The sequence below is a fragment of the Phocoena sinus genome, chromosome 1 (genome assembly GCF_008692025.1).
Source record: "Phocoena sinus isolate mPhoSin1 chromosome 1, mPhoSin1.pri, whole genome shotgun sequence".
In the NCBI taxonomy this organism is placed as follows: domain Eukaryota; kingdom Metazoa; phylum Chordata; class Mammalia; order Artiodactyla; family Phocoenidae; genus Phocoena; species Phocoena sinus.
In genome coordinates, this window is record NC_045763.1 from 10,584,898 (window position 1) to 10,605,481 (window position 20,584).

A 20,584-nucleotide genomic window follows, 5' to 3' on the forward strand; every position below is an offset into this window, starting at 1 on the left:
TGCCTAAAGGTACACAGTTGATAAATGCCAAAAATGGATGTAAACCTTGGTTTATTTGATGCCAAGGAAAATTCCACTTTGCTAAGTGGATTAATGTTCCTATTAAATTGTCACTCATGTCCTAGACTACAGGAATATTTAGTCTAGAATAAAGAAGGCTAAAAAGTCAAATAATTTTATTCTTGGTTTTTTAAGCAGAAGGAATATTCCAAATACCATCTGTCCTGATCTCTCTTCTGATGGAGAAAATAATATCTGTGAGTGAATGACTAAGGCATTAAATATTAGCAAAGAGCACTGACAAGGGCTGATAATAGTTCGTATTTTTCAAGGGTGTCCCAGGAGCCTGGCCATGTGCTCTGCCCATCTACACCTCACCTAATCTTATGACAGCTCTGGAAGGACATGCTGATATGATTCTCACTTTACAGGTGAGGAGACTTAGGCTCAGAAGTGAAGTTGCACACCTGTGCTCATGCAGCTTGGATGTGGTATAGCAGAGGCTTAAGTCCAGAGCATCTCACCCCCAAGAGTTAACTCACTGATAATGAAGCAGGTGGGTTCTGGGCCACCGTGAGCACCTGTTACTAACTGTCTGCAGTGAATGAGGTGTGGGTCTGCTCAGAGGCAGGGGGATGGGTGACATGACCTCTTAAGATGACTCTCTCTCAAGGGAGTTCCATTTTCCTTGACCAAAATGTCAAGATGTCTTTTGTTCCAGAACCAACGCCCATTCTTAATGAGTTTCTTTGAGAGACAAAAGGCGTGGCACTTTGCCTGGTTCTTCTACTCTGACTTATTGGCATGGCCTCCACGCCTGCTTCTTCTAATTTTTTATCTAAAATAGGCCATCCCGGCTCCCTTACGGGGTTGTGGCTTCTGTCTAAGCCAATCACAATACTCGGTCATGAAGAAAAGAACTTCTGGCATCCCGATTTTCTGGTTGTGATGACTGTAATGAGAACTGGAGATGGCAGTGTTGACTCAAATCTCATTATAGATTTGGGTAAAAGTGAAGATGGATGTATTCTGTGTATTATTTATCTATTGCCACAAACCAGCCCCAAACTGCCTTGAAACAATAAGTGTTTGCTCAGCTCACTCTGGGTGGGCAACTTAGGCGGACTCAGTGGGGAGGTTCTTCTGCCCCCTATGTTAGACTACCCACATGTCTGGGAGCTGGCTGGCTGGTGTCTGATCTAGGATGGCTCGGCTGGAACGACAACTCAGGTCTCCTCCACTGATTCTCACACTCCTCCACCAGGCCAACTGGGCATGTCCTCACAGCCCAACAGAGATGTAATAGTGAGCAAACTTAATTGTGACAGAGAGCAAGTGGAAGCATGCATGTGATTTTGAAGTCTCTGCTTTCTTCATCTGCTAACACCGCTTAAGCCACAGCAGGTCATAGGGCTGAATGCAGAATTAGAATCAGACTGTGTGTGTATGAGGCGGGGACCACAGGTATAGCTCAGAGGGCATGGATTCATCGGGTCCAATAATTGGGGTCACTAATACAATCAGTCTACCACATTTCATGGCTACACATGAATGCATTCTCAACATGGGCTTGAATGACCCTCCCGGTCATTTTCACATACCTTGGTTGCCAGACCAAGACACATCCTGTTTCCCTGATTCAGGGAGCACACATCCAGTTGAATATCTTGTGAATTTCATTTTGAGTTATCTGGGAAGAATTTCAGAGCATGGCTTCCAAAGATATGGCATCACAGAGAGTTGTCTTGGGTTAAATCAGAGTGGATGAGGCATGTGCAAAGGGGAAATAGAATATTTTGGTAAACAGTACAAATTGAGAACAGTACAAATTGAGAAGTAAAAGACAGCAACCACTGAAGAAGCCTCCAATAAATTAAAAATTTACATCCCTGTGCAAAACACCACCCTACTTTTGAAATGTACAGAGATGTGGGGATGCTCCCAAGTACTTTTGTTTAATTAAAAGGAGTTCAGCTGTCAACTGCTGTTAGACCAACAGTCAAGGTTGAGTGCAGGCAGGTACAATCCACACCATCGGGAGGTTCCCTGATCCACTGTGGGGCCCGTGATCTTTGCAAAAACAGTAAGATTAACCAGCTAGAGTGTGCAGAAGGCAAATCCTGAGCCTTTTACTCTGATAGACTGTCCTGAAGATAGGAGAGGACCATCCTCTCTCATCCTCAAAGGCAGATACCTTGTGGGGTTCTCAGATGCCATCACCAGAAGCAGCCTGGTTTTATTTGAAGAAACTGGACTGGAATCAGAACATCTGGATACTGCTCTCATCTCTTTCATTGACTTACTGTGTGTCTTTGGGAAAGTCATTTTCCTTCTCTGGGCTCTAGTTATCACCTATAAAATTAAGGTTCTCTTGTTCTGTGTCTCTAAGGTCAAGTCCCTGTGTGTTGAATCAGGGTTTAGAATCTGAGTGTAAGAACCCTTGATTCATTAGTTTAATGTATTTCCTTAGTATCTACCAATGTCAGATAGGACAGTAATAAGGAAATTCTTGTTGTCAAGGAGCTCCTTTCTCAAAGGGATATTTTTTTCGTTCTCTTCCTCCTCTTCCTCCTCCTTTTTCTCTTCCTCTTCTTCACCTTCATCATCACCTTCATCAATAAAATAGTGATCAGGCATTTCCATCATACCAGACAATGTGCTGAGTTCTCCCTTTACATGTACCATCTTGCTTAATTATCAGGATAACCTCGTGGTGGTAGGGACTAGTATTGCCGCTGTGCTGGGGTACTTTCCCTTTGCCCCGCCCCCAGACTCACTGTCCACCCTTTTCCAACCTGCTTTATGGCCTAGGAGGCTCAACCCTGTGGACCTTATCAACTGGTGTCCCTAATCTCAGGCTTGCAGTTGGGTTTGGCCAACAGAGACACTGAAAGAAGATCAGAGGAGAGTGAGGTCAGAGTATTTGTTTACCTGGCTCCCTTCTTACTAGCTTACCACGGACTCTGGCTCTGGTCAGTCCCTCCATATAGCTACCTTCTCTGGGTGCTGATAACCACTCCCTCCCACTAGCCTTTCAAGCCTATGGGTGGTTCACTTTCCCACTGTTGCTAGCCCAAGGGTACTGTATTTTCCTTGGTTGGTTTCCTTAAATCCCGACCATGCCTTTGTGTATAATCCCTTTTTAAAACTTTCCCCAATAACCCAGTTGGAGTGTGCCATGGGTTTCCTGCAGGCTTTGACTGATATACCCCCGTCTTGCAGGTACGAAAACAGCTTCTGTCCTGGCCCCGACACTCATGAGCTGTGTGATCTTCATCCTAGGTCTCAGCTCAAATAGCACATCTTCAGGGAAGCCTTCCCTGGGGGCCCTAAGTAGGCTCCTGTGTCAGGTGTCCCCAAGACCACCCACAGGTTTGATGATTCACTAGGAGGTTTCATGCCTGTGACTTTTTACAGTTAAATGATCCAAGGCAAAATCAGCACAGGGAAAAGGCGCATGGGGTGGTGTCTGTTGGAAAACCAGGCACACACTTCCAAGAGTCCCTCCTGGCGGAGTCACACAGGGTGTGTTTAACTCCCCCGGCACTGAATTGTGACATGTGTGAAATGTTTTCTAGCAGGGAAGCCCATCAGAGACTCAGGGTTTTATTGGGGGATGGTTATGTAGGTATTCTCTACCTCGCACGTATCAAAATTCCAGGCTCCCAGAAGGAAGGCACGTATTCAGAATAAACCATATTTGTTTTGTACAAATAGCCTAGGCACAGTGAGCTGCTCTTACCATTTAGGGAAAGCTTTATAGCAGCACAGGGAACTGTTTACAATTCCAGTTGGCAGATAGCAGCTATAGTGGGTTGAGTGAGGTCCTCTTTACAGATCTGTCCACATCTAATTCCTAGAACCTGTGAATATGACCTTATTTGGAAAAAGGGTCTTTGCAGGTGCAATTAAGTTAAAGATCTTGCGATGAAACTATCATCCTGGATGATCTGGGTGGGCCCTAAATCCAATGACAAGTGTCTTTATAAGAGACACACAGAGAAGATTTGACAGAAGAAGAGGAGGTAGCGTGGGCATGGAAGCAGAGATTGGAAGGATGCGGCTATAAGGCAAGGAATGCCTGGAGCCACCAGAAGCTTACGAGCCCAGGGACAGATTCTTCCATAGCGTTCGCAGAGGGAGTGCAGCCCTGCTGGATTTGGGACTTCTGGCTTCCAGAACTGTAAGTGAATAGACTGCTGTTGTTTTAAGCCTCCCAGTTTGTGGTAATTGGTTATGGCAGACCTAGGAAACTAATATACCAGCCAAGAGTCAACCTTGCAAACCCTCCTTTCTAAGGGTAGCCGTCTCAACCTGCTGCATTAACTCTTTTTTTTATTTAAAAATTTTTTTTGCATTAACTCTTTTACATCCCCACTATACACATTGCTATTTGCTATCACCTGATTTTTTTTTATCTTTATAGCACTTTTCTTACCATAATTATGTTTTTGTCAAATCTGGTCATTCATTTAACACATATGTATTGATCACTTTCTGTGCTCTAGGTACTCTGCTCATTTTGGGTGTACAGTGATAAGAAAAATGGACAGGAATTCTCTCCTTACAGATTTTCCAGTGGGGAGCTATAATAGGAAGATGGGTCACAGCATGTTTCAGGCTGGTGGCTGAGTCAGTTGCCCTGCCCTGCCTCCAAGTGCATTTTGATCAGGGTCACTACTTCCTGCCATTACTCAGAAGGCAGATGGGGGGCGGGGGTGACTTTTGATTGTGTGGCCCCTCGAGATCACTATTCAGAACCCAGGGTTACTTCATCACAGCCCAGACCAAGCACATGAAAAAGGTCTCTTTGTTTGAAGAGCATCTTTGGAGTCGGAAAGGAGCTTGAGATGACATTGGGCTTAGGGGTGATGCTTCAGAGGGTCCAATCTTTCTTCTGGGCTCAGAACCAAAGGCTTCAGGAAAGAGTTGCATTTGGAAATTTCACTGTGCTTCCTTGAAGCTTGAACCACAATATCGACTTTGTTTATGAATTTATTTATCAATTTTCCCTACTAAAACTATAGCTACTCGTGTCCCCAGTGCTGAGTACAGAGCTTGGCACATAGTGGGTACTCATTAAATATTGGTGAATAAATGAACGAATCAATCACACATTCCCTCTTTATAGGACTTACTGCACCATCAGGAAATTGGCATCGATTCATCTGTCCCCACATGCAACCATGAGCTCCTTGGGAGGACCAATAATGTCATAGTATTTTTGTGGTCCTAGCACAGGAGAGGTCAGTCAGTCTTGCTGAATGAATGAATGAACTGAAGGGATAAATATGAGCACATGAACAATAAATCCAGCTTTTGAAAGGTGTTTTGATGAAAACTTAAAACTTGCTCAGAGTCCTTGGGAAGTCTCTCCTAGATTTGGGCCACTTTTCCTCTGGGTTTTAGATGACCAAGACAATTAATTTTGTTCAATCCATTGCAGCCTGCCCTGAATCCAGATGTCTGGGTGATTTTTCTAAAACTTTGGCTGTTGATCTTGTGAGACTTGTTCCCACATTAATACACATACCCCATCTGCTCTGCTCTTCAAATTGTGTCTTTGCAAGACTTCTTAGAGTCTACCTCTAGAATCTCAGTTTCCAGATGATTTTCCCATTTGTAACAATGACCATTCTGTCTAATTTTTATCCTTAATGTTTCCTGATGGACTTTCCAAATGCATTCATGCTTTTGATCTTCCAAGGGGGCAAACGTGAAATGGACTAGTAAAAATCCATAATTAACAGTTTTAATAAGTCAGTCTGTCCTTTGCTGTCATAGAACCAAGCTTCCATTTCACTGTTCAAGAACTCATCAGTTAAAATGACTTCCCAGTCAAGAAAAATTACTCCATATGGTAATGTAATCACAAAGGAGAAACATTATTTTCCTATATATTATTCTCCGTAGAAATTGTAGTAAGAAAGCCATCATATTAAAAATATCTAGGATGCTGAAGTTCATGCTTGCCAGCCTGATGGAGTTTCATTTTCTTTATAGGAAAGGCAAACAGTTCTTGTTGGCAACATTTTATTTTATGGGTTCATTAGGCACTTGTACATTACACTTGGACACCTGTGGAAGTGTAGATTATATCTACATGAATATAAATGCCTTTGTTGTGACTCACACTATTACAGTCAATAACAGATATCTTTTTAAGGGCAGACACTTAAAATGAAGTGTGTATGGAAGCATTCACCTATCTTCCTTAAAATGTTAGTAGAAGTGTCGTATGTTTTGTAAATTTAGGAAGTCAGTATGAAGAGAGATTAAAGCATCTCTAGTCTATTAAGCATCACCTTCCATTAAAAGTGTGGTACTAGTCAGGAAAATGTATACGTTTAAATAGCATCTTACTTAATTAATCCTCTCTTTGAACCACATTTACTGCATAAGGAAAATATTTTTCTTCATTTCAGTAGGGCCATGGAGACAATTCATCCAAGGTTGAATTGAGCTAGGAGCCCTCCTTGTCTTATGAATTATTCAACAGTTTCTCACTTCAGAAATACAGGTCTGCTCTCTGTTGTTGGTGAGGATCAGAGCGGAGGTAGAAAGAGCCTGCCTGTGTGGGAGGAGAGCTAAGTGACAGAGAAATCATTCTTTATCCTTGTTTTTCAGCTGAGTTCTTTTGTTCCAGATGTTATCCAAAGAGAGTTGGTGGTGAGGTGTCAGTGGTAGATTGGAAAGAACATGGAACTTAAAATAAAACTCAGCTCTTCTATTTTGATGATGTTTCTTGTGAAATAATTTAAATCTCCAGTGCCCTAGTTCCTCACCTATAAAATGGAGATTTATACCTATTGCACAGAATTGGTCTGAGGTTTTAAAAGAAGTGATATAGAACTTCTGATTCTGTTGGGGCTTGGATAGACTAACCCTCCCCTCCCTCTGAAAACAATAATAAAACCATACAAAATACATGAAAAACAGAAAAAAAGCTCTCCAAAGATATCAGAGAGTGACCAAGGTAACCAGAACTTGAGAGGCCAAATGCTGGCAAGAAGAAAATTTTCATTCGTGTGAGCCCCACGTTTCTCTCTGCTGTCTTCCCTCAGGCACTTGCTGATTCACAGTGAAGGGGAATAAAGGCTGAGCAGAAAGAGATGACCTGGAGCTTACAGAAGTCTTGATAGCTTGGGGAGGCAAGGGTTAGAATTTGTTGATGCCAAGACAGTTAGGACTTGGGGGGCTTAATGTCCTAGAAAGGAGGAAATTACAGAAAAATGAGCCCAAAAGTCTATGTGCAATTTCACACTGACGCAATTGGAACATTCTTAAATTATACATATGTGGGGGCAAGACTCAGAAAACAAACAAATACAAAACAGCTGCTAGGTGACTAAAGTGCTAAGCAGAAGTTTTAGTAGTTAAATAGAGCGTCTATAGTTTTTATATTCACAATGTCTGGCATTTTAATAAATTCCTGCATATGATAGGAAATAGGGCCAAATGACTAGAAGTAACAAGAAAGACAGACCTATGGGTGATCCAAATACTGGAGTTTTTAGACACAGACTTCAAAATGACTATGGTTCATTTGTTCAAGAAAATAGAAGAAAAGAACTTTATCAAAGAAGTTGAATCTATTAAAAAAAACTACACAGAAATACTATACCCTAGAGATAAAATAATTGAAATTAACAATCCAGTAGGTAGGTTTAACAGTAGATTAGACACAGAAGAAAAGAGGATTAGTAAACTGGAAGATAGGTGGATAGAAAATATCCAGATTGAAGTGCAGAGAGAAAAAAAGGATGGACAAATGTTAAAGTTTAATTTAAAAGACATGTGGGACATGATTTAAAGGTCAAACATATGTGTAAATGCAGTCCCAGAAATAGAGGTGAGAACACATGGAGCAGAAGCAATATTTGAAGAAATAATGACTGAAAACATTTTTTACTCATAAAAAGCATCAACCCCAAATTCAAGAAACTCTACAAACCTCAGGATAAATACAAAGAAAACCAGTCTAGGCACATCATAAGAAAGCACGTTGGCAGCCAAATACAAAAGACATCTTAAGGGCATCAAGAGAAAAAAGATACGTTACCTTCAAAGAAGCAACAATAAGGCCAATAGCCAATTCCTCAGCAAAAATGATAGAAATCAAGTGGCAATGAAAGCTCTTTAAATTAATGAAAGAAATAAATTCTAACCTACAATCTATATCCAGCAAAAAATTCTTCAAAAATTAAAATAAAGAAATGTTTAGAAAACAAAAACTGAACTGCACTAAAAGGAATACTTAAGGCAAAAGGAAAGTGCTTCTAGATGGAAGCATGGTTATTCAGGAAGGATTGGAAAGGGTCTGTATCTGGTAAATCTAATTGAAATCTGTCAACTTAAACAGTAGTAGTAATGCCTTATAGGGCTTAAAATGTACACAGAAAAAATATAAACTAAAGCAGTTACAAAAGGCAAGAGGTGGGCAAATGGAGTTAAAGTGTAGAAGGTTCTGGCATTGTCCAAAAAATGGTAATGTCTTAATTTAGGTAGATTTTAATAAGCCAAGCATGCATATTGCAATCTCTAGGGTAACCACTAAAATAATAAAATAATATATAAGTGAGAATTTGATGGAAGGAGGAAAGTGAAATAATAAAAAAGTACTTGAATATTTGAAAGAAGGCAAGAAAGCACAATTGAACAATAAACAGAGGAAGCAAATATAAAACAAATAGTGAAAAAGTAGTTTTAACCCCAGTATATCAAGAATTACTCTAAGTGTAAAGGGAGCAAATGCTCAATTAAAATCAAATATTTCCAGTCTAGATTTAAAGACAATAACTGTATACTGCTCATAAGAAATATACCTTAAATATGAAGACACTGAAAAGGTAAAAGTAAGAGGGTGGAAAAAGTTATACCATGAGAATCCTAACCAAGAGAAATTTGGCGTAGTTATAAAAATACCAGACAAAGTAGACTTTAAGACAAAAAAATTTACTAGACATGAAGAGAAAATTTTACAGTGATAAAAGTGTCCTTTCAACAAGAATGTATAACAAATCTAAATTTGTATGCACCTACTAACGTAGCCTCGAAATATGTAAATCCCAAATAGATATAATTAAAATGGGAAATAGATAAATATACAATCACAGCTGGATTTTAAGATACTTCTATTAATCAATAGAATAAGTGGACAAAAAATGAAAAAAGATATAAAATATTTGAAAAACACAATGAATAAAGTTGACCTAATTGACACATGTAGAATACTGCAGCTAACAACTGCAGAAAATACATTCAAGAACACACAGAACCTTTACAAAATAGGACAAATAATTGTCCATAAGACAAATATCAGTAAATATCACTGGACTGAAATTATCCAAAATACATTCTCTGGCCACAGTGGAATTAAGTAAGAAATCAGTGATGAAAAGGTAACTAGAAATTCCCAAATGTTTAGGAGTTAAGCAATATACTACAAAATAACCCATGAATCAGAGAAAACATTATAATGAAAATTAAAATATTTTAAACTGAATGATAATGACACTCAAGCTGTTAAAATACAACTAAAACAATGCTTGAAAGAAATTTACTACACAGAATGCATATGTTAGAAAAAGAAGAAAAGTTGAAAAACTCAAGTTTTCATCTCAAGAAGCTCTAAAGAGAACAGCATATTAAGCTCAAGAAACACTGGAGAAGGGAAATAATAAAAATAATTGAATCAGTAAAATAGAAAGCAAATGTACAATAGAAACATTTATAGAGCCCAAAATTGATGATTTAAAAAGATTAATGTAATTGGTAATCCCCCAGCAAGGGTAATCAAGAAAAAAAGAAAAACTTAAAATATTAGCAAACTGAATCTAGTGCTATATAAAAAGGGTAATACATCCTGACCAAGTAAAGTTTATCTCATAAATGAAAAGTTGGTTTAGCATTTTAAAATCAATCAATGAATTTATTACATTATTAAAAACTATACGATTCTTTAAATAGATGGAGAAAAGACATTTTATAAGATTCAACATTCAATCATAATAAAGCTCTCAGCAAACTAGGACTAGAAGGCAAGTTCCTAATATGATAATGAACATCTGTTGAAACCAATAGCAAGAATCTGACTTAATGAGGAGATACTGAAAGTGTTCCCTTTGAGGGCAGGAATAAAATATATCTACTATCACCACTTCTATTAAATGTTCTACTGATAGTTTTAGCCTGTGAAGTAGGGTAAGAAAAATAGATAAAACGGTTATAATTTGCAGACATAATTGTATAAGTGGATAAACCAAAAGAATCCACACGTACTCTATTAGAATTAATAAGTGAATTTAGCTGGCTTGCTGGATCCAATTAAATATATAAAAATTAATTTTATTTTTACACACTGGAAACAAATATAAGATAAAAATTTTAAATTTCTTTAAAGTGTGGAAACAAATATAAGATAAAAATTTAAAATTCCTTTAAAGTGTGCCTTTAAAGTAGCATAAACTATTCAACACCTAGGAATAAATATAACCAAAGATATTATAAGACATCTACATGGAAAACCATAAAACTTTATGGAGAAAATTGTAAAAGGAGGAAGTCCTCAACTGTATTAAGTGATGTTGAGAGGTGAGTGAAATGTGGATTGTTAACCATTGGGTTTGACAGTGTGGAACTTGTGGTGACCTTGGGATGAACGTTTTTAATGTAACAGGTTAGTTTCAGGGTAAAAGACTGATTCTCATACATTCAAAAGAGAATGGAAGGTGAGGATTTGGAGAGAACAGGAATGAACAACTCTCAGAGCAGTTTTTCCGTAAAAGAGAGTAGATAAATAGGATAGTGGCTGGAGGGGACATTGGGTCAAGGATGGTCTTTGCTGGGTTCTCTTCTCTTCCTTTTTTTAAAATATAGGAGTGTGTCAGTATGTAGTAGAGAGGGAGTTGTAGATTAGATTCATGGTTTCTTCCCCAGGGTTCTGGGCTCTGTGTCAGCTGGAAATGCAAGTAGGTGTCTAGTTCCATGTCTGCAAACATCTCATGATGTTGAAAAGCTTCTCTGAACACTGGTGGAGAAGTGAAGAGACTATTGTGCCCCAAGCACATGGAGTTAGTTCTCATTTCAGCTCTGGCTCAACCCCAGTTTGCTGTTAAATAATCAAATCTCTAGCCCTGCCTAAGATCCTTCATTGACTCCGTATTTGTCCTGGGGATAAAGTCAAACCTGCCCAAGAATGGCTTACATGGTTCATGACTGTGTAGCCTCCACTCAGCAATTTCTACTTCACTAATACCATTCGGTGCTCCCTTCTGGCCTGCCTGGGGAAAGCAACTGTCCTGGTTTCTTAGGACTGAGGGACTTCACAGGATGTGAGGCTTTCAGTTTTAAAATTCTGAAAGTCTCAGGCAAACCAGATGAGTTGCTCACCTTGCACCGTCTTCTCCCTTCACTCATGCCCAAATTCCTGAAAGTCACTGACAATTTCCTGAATATACTTTACTGTCTCCTGACTTTGCACAACTGTAATTCTGTTGGAATATCAGCCACTGTCTTTTTTCTTGGCTAAGTCTTCTTTTCCGCATTTATTCATGGAATTATTGAGTTATAATTAACATACAAATTATATTAGTTTCAGGTATAAGTAGTAATTTGGTATTTTTGTATATTATGAAGTCCGTCACCATATAAAGTTGTTACAATTTTATATTTTCTATGTGTACATTATTTTATAGCTAGAAATTTGTGTCTCTTAGTCCCCTTTGCCTATTTCATCTGTTCCCTCCCCCACCCACCCCAGCAACCACCAATTTGTTCTCTGTATCTGTGAGACTGTTTCTGTTTTGTTTTCTTTTTTAGATTCCACATATAAATGAAATCCAGTGGTATTTATTTTTCTCTGTCTGACTTATTTTGCTTAGCGTAATACACTCCAGGACCATCCATGTTAGTGTAAGTGAGAAGATTTCATTCTTTTTATAGCTGAATAGTATTCCATTGCATATATACACCATATCTTCTTTATCTATTCATCTATTGATGGACATGTAGGTTGCTTCCATATCTTGGTTATTGAAAATGGTGCTGCAATGATCATAGGGGTACAAATAGCTTTTTGAATTAGTGTTTTTGTTTTCTTTGGATAAATACCCAGAAGTGAAATTGCTGGATTATATTGTAGTTCTAGTTTTAATTTCTTGAAGAATCTCTTTAATATTTTCCATAGTGGCTGCACCAATTTACATTCCCACCAACCAGCCATGAGGGTTCCCTTTTCTCCACATCCTCACCAACACTTGTTGCTTCTTGTCTTTTTGATAATAGCCATTCTAACAGGTATGAGGTGATATCTCACTGTGGCTTTGACTTGTATCTCCCTGATGATTAGTGATGTTGAGCAACTTTTTACATAACTTTTGGACCTCTGTATGTCTTCTTTGGGAAAATGCCTATTCAGATCTTCTGCCCACTTTTTAATTGGATTGTTTGGGGTTTTTTGCTATTGAGTTGTATGAGTTCTTTATATATTTTGCATATCAATCCCTTAGTGGATGTATAGTTTGCAGATATAGTTTGTATCTTCTCCCATTTGGTATGTTGCCTTTTCATTTGGTTGGTGTTTTTTTCCCACTGTGAAAAAGCTTTCTAGTTTAATGTAGTCCCCCTTGTTTATTTTGCTTTTGTTGTCCTTTCCTGAGGAGACATATCCAAAAAAGTATTGCTAAGACTGATGTCAAAACAAAACCCTGTTTTACAAGGTTACTTGTTTTCTTCAAGGAGTTTTATGGTTTCAGGCCTTACATTTAAGTCTTTAATCCATTTTGAATTTAGTTTTGTATATGGCATAAGAAAGTGGTCTAGTTTCATTCTTTTGCATATAGTTGTCTAATTTTCCCGACAGCATTTATTGAATAGACTGTCTTTTCCTCATTGTGTATTCTTGCTTCCTTTGTCATTGATTAATTGACCATATGAACATAGGTTTATTTCTGGACTCTCTGTTCGATGGAAGTTCCATCTATGTGTCTATTTTAGTGTCAGTACCATACTGTTTTGATTACTTTAACTTTGTAGTATAATTTTATGTCTGGGAGCATGATATCTCCAGCTTTGTTCCTTTTCAAGATTGCTTTGGCTATTCAGGGTCTTTCATGGTTCTATACCAATTTTAGAATTATTTTTTGTAGTTCTGTGAAAAATGCCATTGGTATTTTGTTAGGGATTTCTTGAATCCATAGATTGCTTTGGATACAATGGACATTTTAACAATACTGATTATTTAAATCCTTGAGCACAGTGCATCTTTTCATTTATTTGTGTTGTTTTCTATTGGTTTCCTCAGTGTCTTACAGTTTTCAGAGTACATGGTTAAATTTATACCTAGCTATTTTATTATTTTTGATGCAATTGTAAATGGGGTTGTTTTCTTTTCTTTTCTTATCTTTTTTTTAACTCAAGATATTTTTATTCCCCCTTTGCCATCTTTTCTGCAAACCCCTTGGGTTCAGACCAGAAGAAACTGCACATCCACTCTTCTAGATGTAGGCCAACCCTTGGGCTGCAGGGTAGAAGACAAAGACCACCACCCAGACACCCCCTAGGGGTACCCACAGTCTAGCTGGAGAGAACAGCCTGGGAAGGCTTCCTGGGGGAGGTGAGCAGAGGTGGAGGGAGGGAGAAGGTCCGCTGCTCTGGGAACCAGACCCCTGCATCTGGGATCCAAGCAGCTCTGCCAGGGAATTTGTGGGTCTGTGGGCGCTTCAGGGAGGACAAGAAAGAGGCCCTTGAGTCTCAGAGGACTCCACATGGCCCCACTGCCCGCTGGCTCAAGAGAATGTTGTAGAACACAGACATAGCTTCTGGGCTGCCTGACTCACTCCAGGGACTGGGGGCATGGCCAGTGGGAGGGGCATCACAGAGGGGCTGGGGGCCTCCCAGTCAACATCAGGAGCTGGGTGCCCACTGGCCAGCACAGAGGCCAACTCCAGTGCCCAGAATCTGAGAAGGGGCTTCGTGGTGGGGTGGTTTCATCTCAGAGGCCATCCAGGGCTTGCCGGACAGGGGCATCCAGGGAGGCAGCCATGTGGATGGAGACACCAGGGGCACCAATGCTATTTTCCCAGCAGTCAAACCCACAGCTGGTCAGCACCTGCTTCATGGCCTCCACCTCTGGATGCTCCAGATATGGCCTGAGAAGCGTGATGCCACAGCCCCTGCCACCTGTGCCAGTGAGCTTGCTGTGCAGTCCGTGGGCCATGGTCACCTGGCACAGCCGGTCCAGTGAGGCATGGTCCACACCGAGGGCATTCAGATGGTGCTGGTTCATGTCAATGAGCTCCTCCAGCACGAGGTAGTGCTCTGGGGCCGGGGCCACTGCCATCTCCCCCAGCACCCACTAGCATTCCAGGGAAATGGCGTCTGTGGAGGTCAGGAAGGGAGCCATGATCTCTGGGAACTTCAGCAGCCTGCTCCTGATGCCGGCCACCAGGGCCTTGGTGCTCTGAGGGACTCTGGTGTTGATCAGCAGGATCTTCAGAGCTGGCGGCCTCTTTAAGGATGAAATCTTCCCTTGCTGGTATCAGAGCACTCCTCCCCAGGTGCTGACAGGGTTGTCCACTCCGGAGGGGTTCCCGTGAATCACCCTCCCCCCCCGGAAGGCCCACTTGTTAATTAGTTCCAAGTTCTCCTCAGCGCACCTGCTGGCGGCCTCACCATCCTTCAGCGGGTTTGGGATCTCCTTGCGTGCTGTCAGGAGGGCAGCCGCCAAACACACGGAGTAGGTGGCACTGGAGCCGAGGCTGGCCCCGGTGGGCAGCTGCGACCACACAGTGACATCCAGGCTGGGCAGGGCTCTCTGACTCTGGCAGATGGACAGGTACAAGTAAAGGAAGAACAGCACAGCCAGGTGCTCATGGTCGGCACAGTCCTTGGGGAAGCCCGCCATCTCCTTCAGCTTCTCCACTTGCTCCGGGGTGAGTGCTGGGGCATCACCTTGCTTCAGAAAGCTGGTGTCCAGCATCTGAAGCTTGGCCACATCCCAGGCTGACTTGCTGCCACTTGCTTACCATGTTGGGTAAGTTGAGGCCCACTTTCCCATTGCTGTGGGACTGAAGCCAGAGGAATGTTCTCAAGTTCAAGGCCACAGCCAGTGCTACCTTGCCATGGACCACGGCATGCTCTCCATGAAGGATGACTTTCCCTGGAGCAGACACTAGCGGACTTCTGACAACATGGCTCCTGGGAGTCCTGTCGCCACAGGCCCTCTGCTCCTGAGCCCGAGTTACTCCAGGACTCCATCCCCAAGCTTGTGGGCAGTGGGGGGTAAGACTGGGGTTGTTTTCTTAATTTCTCTTTCTGATAGTTCATTGTTTTTTGTGAAACCTTTGGGGTTTTCTATATGTAGTATCACATCTTCTGCAAATAGTGACAGTTTTACTTCTTCCTTTCCAATTTGTATGCCTTTTATTTCTTTTTCATACCTAATTGCTGTGGCTAGGACTTCCAATACTAGGTTTAATAAAAGTGGTGAGAGTGGGCATCCTTGTCTTCTTGTTCCTGATCTTAGAGGAAAAGCTTTCAGCTTTTCAGCATTGACTATTATATTAGTTGTGGGTTTGTCATATATGGCCTTTATTAGGTTCAGTTCTGTTCTCTATATACCTGCTTGTTGAAAGTTTTTTTAAATCATAAATGGATGTTGAAATTTGTCAAATCCCTTTTCTGCATCTATTGGGGTGATCATATAATTGTTATCCTTTGTTTTGTTAATGTGGTGTATCACATTGATTTATTTATGGATGTCAAAACATTCTTGCATCCTTTGAATGAATCCCACTTGATCATGACATATGATCCTTTTAATGTATTGTTGAATTTGGTTTGCAAATATTTTGATGAGAATTTTTGCATCTATATTCATCAGGGACATTGGCCTATAATTTTTTTTTTTCTTCATACTATTGTGATAGGAAGAGGTGCTTGAGAAGATTTCAATCTTCTTAAATTTATGGTGACTTGTTTTGTGGCCTAGCATGTGATCTATTCTGGAGAATGTTCCATGTGCATTTGAAAAGAACATGTATTCTGCAGCTTTTAAATGGAATGTTATATATATAGAGAGAGAGAGAGGGAGAGAGGGAGAGAGGGAGTCCATCTAATATAATGTATTGTTTAAGGCCAGTGTTTGCTTATTGATTTTCTGTCTGGATAATCTATCCATTGATGTAAGTGGAGTATTAAAGTCCCCTACTATTATTGTGTTATCAGTTTCTCCCTTTATTTCTGATAATATTTACTTTTTATATCTAGATGCTCCTATGTAGAGTGCATATTTCTCTGCCCTCTCATTTTGTTTGACCTTCATTTTATGTTTCTATAAATTAGGCAAAAAAGCTACTCTCCTGGTCTTGAAGGAGTGGCCTTGTAAGGAAGTGTCCCCTGTATAGACTGCTTGTAACTGGTGGCTTTGACAGTATGGCTGGGGCCGAAATGGGCCTGTGCCAGGGGAAGTCCCTTAGGGGCACCGTGCCTGAGGCCACTTTGGCAGAAGGCTGGAGCTGGAGTGGGTGTGGGCCAAGGGAAGTCCTGGAGGGACTCAAACAATGGTGCTCACTGGTACCTCCAATCCTGGAGAAGGCTCCTTGCCCATTTGGCAGAAGCTCTAAGGTTAGTAAATGGATTTATTTCCCCTCTAGTCTAGGTGCCCTTTAAACTGCTGTTTTCTCAGTGTCCCAGTGTGGGTGAGTCTGAGTTTAGCTCCTCAGCAATATCCCTCCTTACTGTAGGTCACTGAGTCAGAAGTGGGGTTCCTGTGGGTACCGTTCTCTGTCTTTCCTACACATTTCTATGTGGTCCTTCTACAGGCAGTAGCTATTCAGTCAGTCTTCAGGTTTTCTTCTGGAGGAATTGTTCTACATGTAGGTGTAGATTCAGTGTGTCCGTTGGAGGAGGTGAGCTCAGGGTTTTCCTCTACTACCATCTCAGACCCTTCATGTGTCTCTTCTCTCTTAAAACTCTTTCCAAAGGCCACTCTTTCCAAGAAATGCTTCCCTGTCCTCCCCCTGCCCCTCTTCTGGTTTGGGTCTCCACTTGTATCCATAGCATTCTGGCCTTACACTTATCATAATTTTTATCAAACTGAATTGATAACATTTTTATCTCTCTGTTAGATTGCAATCTCCATAAGTATAGGAGCTATGACTTTTAACTAATTTTGTTATCCTTAATGCTTAGCATGGTACCTAGCTTGTGATGACTAATAAATGCTTGTTGAATAAAAGAATGTATAAACAGGTATTATGATGGGTAGAAGAACCAAAAAACGTTACAGCTAGAAGAAGCCATGGAGCAGTAGTTCCCAAGCAAAGTGCAGTCCTACAGTTCTTCTTGGATGAGTTGCCAGAATTGAATCCATCTGTGAAATGTATATACTTAGTTCATAGGATGTTGTGAGGATAAAATGAATTAATAAGTGTGGAGTTCTTAGGATAGCTTTTGGTACATTGTAAGTGTTCTGTTGGGTGATAAACCATGTCACAGCATAGTAATCAAATTATGTGTTATTATCCCTCTGGTTCTGGGGATTGGCTAGTCTGGGTAAATCTGGCTTGGTATCTCTAATGTGATTACAGTCAGACATCAGCTGGAGCTGGGGTCCTCTTGAAGGATTCTTTACTCACATGTTTGGAGCCTGGGCTGGGAAGACTCCCATGACTGATGGTTGGAATAGCTGAGCTTATGGGGCATCTTTCTGTATATGTTGTATTTCCAGATGGTCTGTCTAGCATGGCAGCTGCTGGGTAGTCTTTATATATATATATATACTATATATACACTTAATACATAGCACCTAAAAGCTCCAAGAGTAGAGTTCCAAGAGAATCCATGGGAAGCTACCTGGCCTTTTATGGCCTAGTCCAAGCATTTTCAACAGAGGTGATATTGTTTTCTGGGGTCGAAAGTTGATTCATGAAAAGGTGTGAAAAACATTATTTTTTGTGTAAAAATACACAGATATACATACAGTACAAGAACTATATTTGTGGAATTAAAATACTATGTAGTTGGAAATGCAAGTAGGATAAAATGTCTAAAAAGGCTTTCTAGGGGGAAAATAATGAATAAAAAAGGTTGAGAAAGAGGGCCCTGGCCTTAAAAGTCCCATAGTGTCATGTTAGCTGTACTCTATTGGTGTCGGCAGTCAGAAACCTGCCCAGATTCAAGGGGAGGGACACAGATCTCCATCTCTTAAGGGGAGGAATGTCAGAGGATTTGCTGCCCTATTTAAATCAGCCAGAGTAAACATTCTACAGATTCCTGCAATTATGGAGCTCTGTCAAATGCAAAGTTGTACTAAGCAGAACAGTAAGGAGAGGGAATCTGTTGAAAGGCAGAGTGGACTTGAACCTGTGACAAAGCAAGAGGTCTTGTTTATAGCACATGAGAATGCTCACCTCCCATGTACAGAGAAGGAGGGAGTCAGGGCAGCTAAGAGTCTCCACTGCTAGCCCTGTGGTCCAGAGTGGGCCCACGTGAAAGGATACAGTAACTCTGGAGGTTTTTACAGACACTGGGAGATGCTGTGACACGTTGCATTTGTGACTGTGTCATCATTATTGCTGACCCAAATATCCCTGTCTTAAACATTGTTGGGTAGGACATTCTTATTTTACAAATCAGAAGAATGACCTTGAGAATGAAAGCAGCTTGGCTGTTGTCACACACAGAGGCAGAGTAGAGTTCCTGTCACCCTGCTTTGCTAGGTTACCACTTCAATGTGAATTCCCATGTCTTGGAGAATAATTAGAGGAATCGTTAATAACTGATTGACCTCAGTCGTTACTGTGCAAAGACCCAAAGCCTGGAGGGACTCCAGTGAACCAGGGCTGACTTCTGTTAAGGGAGAGAGCCTTGGGCTCTGCTTAGGTGACTGTGATGTGCTTCCACTAAGGGCAGGCTGTTTTGGATTGCCTATCTCATGGGTACCTTCTTTTCTTCTCTTGACACCTTCGCACACTCATTTATCTTTTGTCTCAGCCCTTACAAAACTCATGCCTTTTCATTTTTTATTTCAAAAGCAACACATTTTCATTTTTGGACCCTTTCTTTCCTTTTCAAAACGTCAAGGGGAGTGTGGATCTAAGACATGGGGGCAGAAGATGGGGGTGGCAAGGAGAGGGAAGCTCTTATACTTATCAACTCAAGCTTGGTCCAACCTCAGTAAATTTTGGGAGTGATGGTAGAAATGACTTGTCCTGGGCTGCCTGATATATATATCAGGTAGCCCAGTAAGCCTCAAGAAAATGGGCAATGGGCTGTTCTTTACTGGACTCATCAACAGAAATGGCAGCATTTCTCTCACACGTCAAGGACGGAAGCATGTCACAGCAGCTTGAGCATTAATAAATTCATCGTTTACCTAAATAATTACACTTCTTGAAATGTCTTCTAAGAAAGGAATGAGAGAGGTGGATAAAAATAATTTTGCAAGGATGTTCATCCCAATGTGGAAGCAGTCTAACCTTTCAACTATTGAGAGTTTGTTGCATAATTGTGGTGAAAATATAAGAAGAAATACTAGGAAGGGATAGAGTCTGTCTTAGTTTTATGCACAATGACCACCACAACGCATGGCATATAATAAGCCTACAATAAACATTTTTTTGGTAAAAGTCTCATTGAGATCTAATTCATACACCATACAATTTACCCATTTAAAGAATACAACAGTTTTTAGCATATTCATAGTTATAGTCAGTAATCACTTTTAGAACATTTTCCTCACTCCAGAATGAAACCCTATATCCCTTAATAAGAGTTACTCCCCATTTCCCTTTAACTGCCAAGTTCTAGGCAACTAATCTGCTTTTTGTCTCTATAGATTTGCCTATCCTGGACATTTAATATAAGTGGGATGATTCAATATGTGATCCTTTGTGACTAGCTTCTTTCAGTTAGCATAATGTGTTCAGGCTTCATCTGTGTGGTACCATAAATCAGTATTTCATTCCTTTTTATTGCCAAATAATATTGCATTGTTTCTGCTTTTTGGCTAACATGACTGATGCTGCTATGAACATTCATGTACAAGTTCTTGTACAGACAGGTGTTTTTATTTCTCTTGGAATATATTTTTAGGAGTGGAATTCTTAGGTTATACGGTAACTCTGTTTCAACTTTTGGGAAATACCAAACTGTTTTCCAAAGTGGCCGGACCATTTTACATTCCCAGCAGCAATGCATGAGTGTTCCCAATTTCTCCACATCCTTGCCATACCGTAAATATTTGTTGAATAAAACAATAATATGGAAAATTGATCATGATATAAAATTATAAAAGGTACTATCATTGTATTTTTTTTTTCTTTTATAAATTTGTGTTAGGAAGAAAGCTTGTACGAAATATAATAGGTTATTTCTGGTTTGATGAGATTAGGAGTAATTAAAATTTTCATTGTAATAGTCACATGTTCTAATGTGCTGCCATGAACAAATGTTGCTTTTAAAATAAGAAAAAATATTTTACAAAATGGTGTTGGTCAGTAGGAAGTTGTATCAGAGAGGAGGAAAATCTGTCTCAAGGATGTGTTACTTGCATTGAATTGCATTCATCTCCTCCTGTTTT

At 40.3% G+C, this 20,584-nt stretch overlaps 1 pseudogene; it reads right to left on the reverse strand.

Annotated features, from left to right (window-relative positions):
• Window positions 1-13,993: 13,993 nt before the first annotated feature.
• Window positions 13,994-20,584, reverse strand: part of LOC116753341 — a 103,050-nt pseudogene continuing 96,459 nt past the window's right edge.